The sequence below is a fragment of the Choloepus didactylus genome, chromosome 21 (genome assembly GCF_015220235.1).
Source record: "Choloepus didactylus isolate mChoDid1 chromosome 21, mChoDid1.pri, whole genome shotgun sequence".
NCBI classification, from domain to species: domain Eukaryota; kingdom Metazoa; phylum Chordata; class Mammalia; order Pilosa; family Megalonychidae; genus Choloepus; species Choloepus didactylus.
In genome coordinates, this window is record NC_051327.1 from 17656675 (window position 1) to 17669200 (window position 12526).

The following is a 12526-nucleotide window of genomic DNA, read 5'->3' on the forward strand; positions in this document are numbered from 1 at the left end:
AGTATATAATTTGTTGGTTTTAAGTATATTCCTAGAGTTGAGCAACCATCACCACAAGTGATATTAGAACATTTTCATCATCCCCCAAAGAAACCCTGTACCCATTAGCAGTCACTCTGCATTCCATCCTTCCCCCAGTCCCTGACAACCACTCATTTATTTCCTGTCTCTATGGATTTGACTAGGGTGGACATTTCACAGAAAAGCTGTCGTACAATATGTGGCCTTCTTTCACTTAGCATAATGTTTTCAAGATTCATCTGCGTTACAGCATGGATCAGAATTTCATTCTTTTATGGCTGAACGATATTTCAGTCTATGGATATACACATTTTGTTTATCCATGCCTCAGTTGATGGGCATTTGGGATGTTTCTACTTTTGGATTATTATGAATAATGCTATTATGAACATTTGTGTACAAGTTTTTGTGTGAACACAGGTTTTCAATTCTCTTGGGTATATCCCTAGGGGTGGAAATTGCAGGTCACATGGTAACTCTGTGTTTAACTTATTGAGGAACCACCAAACTGTTTTCCCAGACAGCTGCACCATTTAATATTCCCACCAGCAACGTAGGAGGGTTCCAATTTCTCCACATCCTCATCCACATACTAAAGTGGGTGGGTGTGACTCTAAAGGGATGGCAGGCAGGAGGTCTTTCTGCTGACGGAAGAGTTCTGTATCTTGATTGTGGTGGTGGTCCTTACACAAATCCACACAATAAAATGACAGAACTACACACACATTATACCAAATGTCAAACTCCTAGTTTTGGCCTTCCACCACAACTACATGAGAAGTAACCATTGGGGGGAACTGGGTAAATGGTAGCAACCCTTCTGTACTATCTTTGCAACTTTCAGTGAATCTATAATTGTTTCAGAATAAAAAAAATTTTTTAAGACTTAGCCAATTATACAAGAACAAAATAGAGTAAAATTTCTAAATAGAAGCAAAAGAAATTTTAGCACTTCCTTAAATCATCACCTTAAAATATGAAACGTGGATTCCCACAAGTGGCATTTCCTGGTTTGAGAAGTTGCAGGTGCCCAGGGCTTGATTTACCTTCTCAAAGATCCTCTGGGAGCAGCCAGGCTTGGCTGGATAGTAGGAGAATCTGGGGTCCCATTTGAGGATAGGTTCTCTCCGGACCTCCACATTCTGGAATGCCTTCTCCAAACAGAAGCCTCTTCCACACTTCAGCTCCCGGGGAGGTCAGTGATACTCAAATGCTTGTTGACTTCATTTGGGTCAGTTGTGAAGGGACCCTCTAACAGCACTCCATAGTCTCAGCAAATTTGTTGCATTAAATATGACAAGAGCATCCAAACCACCATTCTTTCTCACTGTACACGTAGGCAAGATGGCTGAAGTGGAAACCCACTGACGCCCGTTAACAACTTCAAACTTTAAATGCATTTGCACCGCGACTACATGCAATTTCCATAGAACATGCAAAAGTGAAATCCAGAGGATAGAAGAAAATTGCCAAGTATTTCCCCTTGGAGTCATGGACCTGTCCGCAGACAACACGAGCATCCTAAAGCAGCGAACCTGCTTGGAGAAGGCTCAACATGGATGGAGAGTTTTATGTGACCAGAACAGGGACATTATGTTTGTCCAGCACGTTCTTTCAGGATCAGCAGGCCTAAAGGCTGCTGAGGCAGAATAGTCCCCAGGGAAAACGTTCATTTATTGAGCAGCCAAGGGCCCAGGGGAATCTTCCGGCAATGGCCACCACATTCTGCATATCGGCCAGACCCTACTGGCCAGAAAACTGAAGTCATTCTTGATTTTTTTCTTACATCTCACAATCAGCATCTAATGCATCAGTAGACCTTTCCAGCCCCACCTTCCAAATACATCCAGAAACGGACCTCTTCTCACCTCCTCCGTGATGTCAGTCTAACACAGTAATACACTTCTCAGGGAGCGGTGAATTTGCCCCGTGCGGAGAATCCAGGGGTGCCACTACACCACATCCTCAATGCATGGGACAGGCCCCACAATAAAGAACGTTCCAGTCCAGAATGTTGGTAGTGCTGAGGCTGAGAAACCCTGCCCTAACGCGAGCCACCATCATCTCTTGCTTGGATTCTTGCAGTAGCCTCTTATTCGGTCTCCTTGCTTCCATGCTTGCCCCTCTAAGTATATTCTCTGCCCAGTGGCCAGTGTATCCCTTTGAAAGGGAAATTGTATCCTGTTACTCTTCTGCTTCATACTCAAGCATCTTCTCATTAGAATAAAATCTAACAGCCCACAAAAGCTTCACGAACTGGCTCCTGGCTGCCTTTCTGAGCTCACCTCCTACCACCCCCCCTTCATTCATTCTGCTTCAGCCCCACTGGCCTCCTTGCAGCCTCTCTGCCTTCCTAAACATGCCAAGCCTGCTCCTGCCTCAGGGCCTTTGCACTTGCGGTTTTCACAGCCTGGAGATTTCTTCCCCCAGATATTTGGATGGCTCACTCATTCAAGTCTCTGCTCAAATGTCACCTTCTTAGAATGTCCTTCCCTGACCAGCCCCTCCAAACTAGCAGTCCCTGTCACTCTCCACTCCCCACAGTCCCCCTGTAACCCCAGTCCCACACTGTGAAAGGGGAGCAGGTGGTCTAATCACAGTCAGTCAAATACACACAGGGTCTCTTGGAAAATGTTCAAATCGCCTTTGCTTCTGGTTCAAGCAAGAAAGTCTGTGCAACTTGACGCTAAGAAGAAAGGCACATGGGCACAGAGTCTTTGTCCTATATCTCAGTGTGTGCAACATGGCCACGTTCCTAGGTGGCAGAGAGCCTGCCTCATACCCTCTCCCTCACAGCCCCTCCATCTTCTTACTCCTTTACCTCCCGCCTTTGCATCCTACCTTCTCTTGTGTGCAGTTTATGGTCGGAGTGTTTGTTTTTGGAAGCTTCAGCTCCTGGGGCTGGAAGACAGAAGGGTGAGACTTAGGATAGAAGAACTAAAAGGCGGTCACATCCTCCACAGTGGAGACATAAACCTTTTATGCCTAAAGGATGTCCTCATCTTCCCCACCTGGAGTTTCATTGCCAAAGTTCCGCTACCATTGCCAGTGAGGGTGAACCCCTCCCACCAGCGCAGTTCCTCAGCAGTCCTCAGTAGCTGCCCTTGGGATTAAATGCAAATCTCTGGCCTGACATTTCAGGTCCTGCGTGACCTGACTTGGTTAGTCTCTGGCCCTTTCCTGCTTTATTTGTTCCAGCCATACTTGACCACCTGCTTTCAGCTTCCTGGGGGCAACATCCTCTCCCTGCCACGTGCTCCTGTGTGTGCTGATCCCTCTGCTTGGAGGGACCACCCAGCTGGTGTACCAGGCTCACTTCTGCCTCCCCTCCAGGCCTGGGCTGCTGCCGCTTCCTCTGGGAAGGCTCCCCTGATTCCCTCAAGGAGCACCAGGCTCTCCTTCTGTTGCATCCAACTGAACCCACCACAGGACTCTCCCTGAAAGGAAAAATAGGGGAAGACCCAGCCGGGGCTGCCTCAAACTGCCCTACAAGGGGGTCAGTTATCATTCTGAAGAAAGAGGCATTAAACGCCGGGGTGATCAGTTTGGAAGCATTTACCAGGAGAACTTACAGAAAGCTGCAGATACCTCATGACGGACAGCAAGATGGCAAGAAGTCCACTCGAGTATGTCCATACCCATGCCAAGTGCTCTACAAATTATATATGGTTGGGAAAACAAATGTGGCTAAATGCCAGGGGCTTATGTTCAAAGTTAGGGAAAACCTCATATGTTCTCTTTTCTTAAAACAAGATGTACCTGGGGAGGGCAGCATTCAAGGTTATGGCAGCCAAAGCTCTGTGTGCTTCCAGGGTGTTACAGAAAGGGAGGTTCGAGGGGGAGGGCAAGGTCCAGGTCAGTTGTTGTTCAGGTAGGAAATGCTAAATGCATCACACACACCTTCCTGTATGCACCAACTATCCCTGGTCCAGACCTACCTCCATTCAGGCACCTCTGAGAAAGTATTGAACTTGCTGTCTGTCTGTCTTGCCAAGGAGACAGTGAGCAACTCTAGCCAGCTCCTGGACCAGGGTGGGGCAGGGGGGTGTAGTGGAGCGAGCCCAAGCATCAGCACCAAGCCGACCTTGGCCGTGACCTCGGCCACCAACGCGTGCTAGCTAGCGACTCAGCCAGACTCAAATGCTTACTGCCCACCTGTTCTATCAGGAACCAGCTCGCATTTACCTTCCCAGAGCTACCTCACCTGCAAAGCCGAGATCCTTACCCATTTCAGGCAGGCTTGTTTTGTGGATTGGCAATAACAGAGACATGATCCCATTAAGCTGTAAGTTTCATGAGTTAGGGGCCATGTCTGCTTTCACCACTGCATACTTGATGCCTGGCAGCTAGTAGTGGATATAAGAGCAGCATTGGGAAAGACTGTGAATGTCTGACTGTGTAGGCATGATTAAGAAGTAGAGTTCTTCCAAACACCGAAAAATTCTTTGTGCAGCTGTTAAAAATGAGAGCTCTAGGGATTCAAGCAAATGACAAAGTGGTATCTGGGTGGGAGGGTGCATTAGTCAGGGGAATTAATACTGCCTAATACAAGAGTCAAATCTCCAAGGGGGAGAGAAAGATGATTGGGGCACCCTGGATTTCAACTGCCTTCCTCTCCAGAATTCACACACATCTCTATGCTCATAGTTCATTGACTCAAACTAGTCACATGACTCTACCATACTGCAAGGGAGGCTGGGAAATAAATGGGAGACACCTGGGGGAGTACTAAATGCTCTGCTTCATATTTTAATCTTATACTCTTTTTTATCATTACAATTTTTACCATGTGCATATATCAATTTATTATTTTATGTATTTAAACAGCTTTATTGAGGTAAAATTGACATATATGAAACTGTATTTAGAGTGTACAGTTTGATACATTTTGATATACATATGTACCCATGAGACCTTCACCACAATCAAGTTGACACAGCCATCACCCCCAAACCTTTCCTCACATCCCTCCTATAGTCCCTCTCCCCATTTCCCACATCTCCTCTGACCCTAGGCAACCACTGACCTGCTGTTACTACAGATTAATTTGCATTTTCTAGAATTTTCTATAAATGGCCCCATAAAGTATATGTTCTATTTTTGGTCTGGCTTCTTTCACTCAGCTGAATGATTTTGAGATCCATCCATGTTCTTGAGTGTATTGATAGTTCCTTCTTTTTTTGGTTGAATAGTACTCCATTGGACAGACAACACCACAGTTTGTTTGCATATATTACAATAAATGTGGTTTATAAAAAAGTCATCATTCTAGAAACTATTAGGAACCTGGGAAAATAAATGGTGGATATAAGAAAGTGTATCTTAAAATTGTATCTCTGTTAACATTAGGTTTTCAGAGGGATAAACACTTGAAGTGAAAAAGAAGGGAAACTTAAAAAAAAAGGGAAGGGAAACTAACATTTACTTTTTACTTGGTAGGACCAGGCGTCTGGTGTTTCCCATACCTTCTCATTCAATTCTCGTAATAATCTGCCTGGGAAGGAACAGGTGGTAGATGATAACCCCTTTTGTGGGTGAGTGTGGGCATAGGGGATCAGGGGTTTATATGCCATGTGAGGGGAAGACAGGCACTCCTATGTAAGGTTGGTGGGAACCAAAATTGGTTCAATCATTTGGGAGGAAAAATGTGGCAATATCTACGAAAATTTTAAACTCACATACCTTTTGATCCACAAATTCACTTCAAAGAATTGATCCTACAGAAATGTTCATGCAGACATGCAAAAACATTGGTACAAGGAAGTTCTAGTTAGCTGTAGTGAAAAATTGCAAAGCACCCGCATATCCAGTAGGAGGACATTGGTAAATTGTGGTAGATCTCTGTAATGGTGTTTTACTTAGCTGTGAAAGAGAACGAAATTTTTGGTAACGGATGGTGGTGACAGCAGCACAACATTGTCAATGTAATTAACACCACTGAATCGTATGCTTGAAATTGGCTAAAATGAGAAATTTTATGTTGTATGTATGTTGACACCATAAAACTTTTAAAAAGAGAAGTGGTTTTCAGCATGAAAGATGTCCCCACACGTTGTCATGTGAAAAAGAAACTTGCCAAACAGTGTAGGACAGGATCTCTATTTTAATGTATGTTTTAAATACATTTTTTCTTTTGGAATAATTTTAGATTTACAGAAAAGTTGCAAAAATAGTAGAGAGAATTCCAATATACCCTCCACCCAGTTTCCCCTAATGTTAGCATCACGTACAACCATGGTATATTTCTCAAAACTGAGAAATTTACATTGGTACATTAATATTAACCAATCTGCAGACTTTATTTGAATAATACCAGTTTTCCCACTAATGTCCTTTTTCTAACCCAGATCCAATTCAGGATACCACACCTCATTTAGTAAGTGTATTTTTACATGATGCTATAGCCACAGAAAAGAAGTCTAAAAGGAGTAACCTCCAACTGTTACCGTGACAATGGTTACCATTGATTGGGGGTGGCAGGGAGTGGATTTCATTTTTATTTTAGACAATTCTGTATTTTTAAAGATAATTTTAAATATCCAATAATGAAAAGCCAAACTAGTGTACAAAATATCCATTTTCCTTTGCTGCATTGAAGGTCACGTGTGAAGTGAAGCAGGCTGTATATTTATATACGATTTCCCATTTAATAAAGAAATGATGAAGTTTCCCACACCCTCCCTTTAAACCTTAATTTTATTTTCACTTCACCAACTGCACACACACACACACACAAAAACGTGCCAAATCTCAGAGCATTGGGGTCCCTCTGGCCAAAGCCTGTTTCCAGATTGATGGAAGGGCAGGATCACTGGCTCCTCTGGCACATTTTAGCTGCCCAACAGCGTGTGGCTATTCTTATTTTCTATTACACTCTAAGTGAAAGGCAGAAAGGAAAGTACTATTTTTTAAGCACCTTAAAAAAGTACTGAATATCTCACATGAACTAATGAGGGAGACAGGCATGTAAACCTGAATGTTTCTTTGCCTTGGAGTGATTTATCAGGGTGTCTTTCCCCTCGGCTCCTCAGCTCTGATACTTTTCTAATGAAAAGTATCAGAGGGACAGGTGTCGAGGTAAAAGAATGAACTTGATCCAAAAGATCTGCAGCTGAATCTTGGTTTGGGTGCTCTCTGGCTGTGTGACTTTGGGCAAGTTTCTTAACCTCTCTGAGCACTTGTTCTCTGAGCTGTAAAACTGGGCTAAGTCTGCTTCCCTATATGGGTGAAAGAATTAAGGTAGTCTGGTCTCTGGCATATTGTGAGTAAGTGATAAATGGCAATTATTGTTATTGTAATCATTATGAAAGTGCCCTAACAAGTTATTTTTCCTTTATGATTTGTTCTTTTTTTTTGGGGGGGGGTAAGGGTTTTATTTAGGAAACATTTCCCTCTCCACTCTATTCTGAGGAAATTATATTTTCTTCTAAAAGTTATAAAGTTTTACTCTTCCACATTCAGTTCTTTAATCTACCTAGAATTCATTTTTGTGTATGGTGTGAAGTAGAAATCCAAATTTTGTCCGATGTGGATAATAATTGTCACAGTAGCTTTTATTGAATGGTTCGTATGTTCCCTTTGTCATGTATCCTATTTGCACATATGCAAGTGGCTCTGGGCTTTCTCATGGATTCCACTGTTTTTCCTGTTCTAATCTTGTGCTAATACCACCTTGTTTTCCTTACCATACCTCTAAAATAGCGCTTAGTATCTATTAGGTGTACCTCCCCATGTTGTTCTTTTTCTTCAAACGTCTTGGTTTCTTTGGCCCTTAGCTCTTCCATATTAATTTTAGAGCTCATTTGTCAGATTCCACCCTCATACACACATGCACAAAACCTGCTGGGATTTTGACAGAGATTATAGGTTACTTTTGGGAAAATTGCCACCTTTATGAAATGCATTTTCCCATCCACAAACATGGACTATCTTTCTGTGAATTTAGGTATTCTTTGATGACTTTAATAAAGTTTTATAATTTTTCCCTCAAAGATCTTACACATCTTTTTGTTTTGTTCTGTTTTGTTTTGGGTCTAGGAACCTCATATTTTGTTTCAGTAATTGCTTTTCAAGCCTAGGTGACAGGCTTCTTCTGAAAATGGATCCCAGTGTCTTCCTTCTCACTTGAATCTGACCTAGAGAGGCTTTGTTTCATTTGTTTTATTTTTTATGCCTTATTTTGGAATAATTTCAAACTGACAGGAGAGTTGCACAGATTATACTAAGAGCTCCTGTTTACACTTCACCCAGATTAAGCAAATATAAACATTTTGCTACATATTCTCTCTCTCTCTCCCTCCATCCCTTCCTTCCTTCCTCCCTCCCTCCTCATGTGTGTGTTTGTGTTGTGTGGGTCTCTCTTTATATTTTTTATGTATATATACACCTTTTATATGTGTATGTATATATATATGCACTTTTTTTACATATTTTATACACACACACACACACACACACATCATGGCCCTTTACCCCTTTAGCATGTATCTCCTGAGAACAAGGGTAATCATGGGTCAATTTTCAAATTCAGGAAATTAAAATTGATATAATACTATTATTTAACGTACAGTCCATATTCAGATTTCACCTTTGTCCCTACGCTGTCCCCTTTCCCAGGATCCCACCTAGGATCGAGCCTTCCTTGCACTGTGTTGTCACATCACTTCAGTCTCCTTTAATCTGGCGCATTTCTTCCACCTTTCTTTTTCTTTCATTACCCTGACATTTTTGAAGAATGGAGACCAGATGTATTGTAGAATGGCTCCCAACTTGGGTTTGACGGATGTTTCCTCATGATTCGATCCAGGTGATAAATCTTGGGCAGAAATCCCACAGGACCGATCTGGGGTCCTCTGCTCTACCCAACCTCAGGAGGCACGTGATGTCAGTTTATCCCATTAATGGTTGGTTATGTTAACCTTGACAACTTGACTAAAGTGTCTGCCAGGTTTGTCCACTGTCAGGTAACCTTTTATTCCTTTGTAATTAATAAGTAATCTATGGGGAGGTACTTTGAGACTAAGTAAACGACCTGCTCCTATTCAAACTTTCATCAAATCATCCAATAGTTTTTAAAATCCACTGATAATTCTTGCCTAAGTCTGTTATTACTATGATGGTTGCAAAATGGTTATTTCCTAAATCTATTCATTGCCTCTAGAATTATTTGTTGGCATTCTACTGTAAGGAAGACGTTTCTTTCTTTCTCATTCATGTGTGTGTTTGCATGTATGTATCAGTATAGACTCTCACGGATTCTTTTATTCAACGTCTAGTCCATTATTGTCATCGGTCATTTTGATGCACTACTGTCCCCAATTTGGCCAGTGAGACCCCCATTCAAACTTGCCCCTGTGTTCTTTTGAGAGACCTCCCTCAATTTTTCAAAAAAATTTTTTATTGTGGAAACCTATACACATCATAGAATTTCCCATTTAAACCACTATCAAGGGTACAATTCCTTGGTATTAATTACATTCACGAAAACCTTTCCATCATCACAAATAGAAACTCCATACCCATTAAGCTTTAACTCCCCATTTTCAACCCTGTACCCCAACTCTGGTATCCTGTAATCTAATTTTTGATTCTATAAATTTGCATATTCTAGTTATTTTATATAAGTGAGAACAATATTTTGCCTTTTGTATCTGGCTTATTTTACACAACCTGATTTCTTCAAGGTCCATCCATATTGTAGCTTGCATCAGAATTTAATTCCTTCTCTTGACTGAATAGTATTCCATTGTGTGGCTAATCACATTTTGTTCATCCAATTCATCTGTTGATGGACACTTGGGTTGCTTCCCCCTTTGGGCTATTGTGAATAATACTGCAATGAACATTGGTGCACAGAAAGCTGTTCAAATTCCTGCTTTCAATTATTTTGGGTATATACCTAGGAGTGGGACCACTGGGTCATACAGTAACTCTATATTTACCTTTCTGAGGAACCTCCATCAATATTTGGGCATTTTTAAAATTCAATTTTATTGAGATATATTCACATACAATACAATCATCCACAGTGTACAATTGTTCAAAGTACCATCATATAGTTGTGCATTCATCACCCCAATCTATTTTTTGAACATTTTTCTTGTACCAGAAAAAGTGAAAATAAGAATAAAAAATAAAAGTGAAAAAGAACACCCAAATCATCCTCCTCTCCCACCCTAGTTTTCATTTAGTTTTTTTTCCCCATTTTTCTACTCATCCATCTACCCACAAGGCTTTCACAATCACACTGTCACCCCTTGTACGATGCATTGCTATACAATCGTCTTCAAGAGTCAGGGCTACTGGGTTGTAGTTTGATAGTTTCAGGTATTTGTTCCTAGCTATTCCAATGCATTAAAATCTAAAAAGGGTTATCTGTATAGTGCACACGAATGTCCACCAGAGTGACCTCTTGACTCCATTTGGAATCTCTCAGCCACTGAAACTTTGTTTCGTTTCACTTTGCATCCCCCTTTTGGTCAAGAAGATGTTCTCAATCCCACGATGTTGGGTCCGGATTCAGCCCCAGGAGTCATATCATTGGTGTCGCCAGGAAGATTTACACCCCTGGGAGTCATATCCCACGTAGAGGGGAGGGCAGTGAGTTCACCTGCAGAGTTAGCTTAGCTAGAGAGAGAGAGTCACATCTGAGCAACAAAGAGGTACTCAAGAAGAGATTCTTAGGCACAATTATAAGCAGGTTTAGCCTCTCCTTTGCAGTAACGAACCTCATAAGGGCATGTCCCGTGACAGAGGGAGGGCTCGGCACACCAAACTGCCAGTTCCCAGTGTTTGTGAGAACATCAGACACAATCCAGGTGAGGAAGCCCAACACTTCCTCGTTTCCCCCCAGCTCCTCTGGGGGTCCCTGCATATATATTTTTATTCTCTGCCCAAATTACTTTGGGATGTGTCGCAATTTCACACTAACCTATGCAAACCTACTAGGTCTCACTTCCTATTAAAAGTTCCATATAATTATGGTATTTGAACAAACTGTATGAGTTAAATTGTTTAGGAAATATAGATCTTACACTAACTAAACATGTCTTCCCTTGGTCTCACATGGAATTTGAGGTTTTAAAACACAGTCGGTATTGTCCTTTACCCTTTGGCTCAATTTGCCCTGGTCCTAACCACATCTGCTTCATTCATATCTCTAGTTGAAGTCTGGGCTCTTTTTCAGCTTTTTTAACAGTTGCTATATGTGCTAATACTGACATTCATATCTGCCGAGCTCTAGCTCTGAGTTTCAGGTGTCACAGAGATACCCCAAGTTCCAGGGATCGATCAGGTTATTCACAAAGGGATCCTCATCTCAGAATCTGGAGATAGCTGTTACAATTCAGGAATAGATGTGACTGCTGTAAGAGTTTACAATCTAGGAACCGTTACAATAAGCGTTCCTCTGATAAGCTGTGCACTAAGGTTCAATGCTGAGTTTACACATTGTAGCTAGTCCATGTTGGTGAGGCATTATAGTGTTTGCCTTTGCTTCCGGCGTAGGGCATTTTTTTGCATAACAAGATGTTCCAGGTTTGCCTTGTACTTTTCTAACCTTTGCGTTGAAATCAGCCATTTCTCTAAGGCGCCCTGGAGCCTGCTTCTGGAGGGGAATAGTATTTAGAAACCAATATCTGAGCTCTAAGAAATTTTAAGGCCAGTGCTCTCAGCTACTGCCCTCGAGGCTGATGCATTTTGGCCACCAGGGGGCAGCGCTTTCCAATAAAACACAAAAGCCCCTCCACTGGGGATAGATGGACGGGTGGGTGGGGAGGGAATGGACTTGCCACCTTCCCTGATGGGGTCTCCAGGAGAAACACCTTTCACGGAAAAGGGAACACAGGCCTCCCACCCCACGCTCATCACCACCCCATGTGCTTGCAGAATTTCCCCCTCCTCCCCGTTTCACCCCACTGTTTAAACCTCATCCCATGAAATCACTCACTCCCATCCTCATTGGTCCCCGGTATCTTTTATTTCTGAAGCCCCTGAAGGGGGGTTAGCTCCACAGCAGGGAGCAGGAGGGGATGGGTGTGAAGCTCAGGGAGGCCCTGTACTCTCTGGACCCCCACCCGTCCCCACCCTGTTCCCAGCACAACCAGCAGACACAGGTGTAGGTAACAAGATGCAGCCGTGCCCCCCACCCCCTACCCCCCATTCCCCCATCCCCTCCACCCTACCTCCGCCTCTAGGACACCATGTCCCCAGCTGCTGTCCCTCAGGGACAGCTGGCCCCCTCCCTTGGGGCCTGGACAAGACAGCCAGAGGGAAGGGTTTCCCCCAGGGGTAGGTCACCCAGATAGGCTCAGAGCCTGAGCTCTGAGCTCTCACCTGGCTCTCCCTGCTGGTTGCCTCCAGCCCACAGTTGTAGATCATGTCAAAGGAAGTTGTGGGGGCAATCTCTTTGCTTGATTTATTTACTTTCCCTGAAATAAACCAGAATATTAAAAACAGACAAACAAGCAAACAAACAAAAACCCCAAGAGTGTTTAAGCTACTTAAA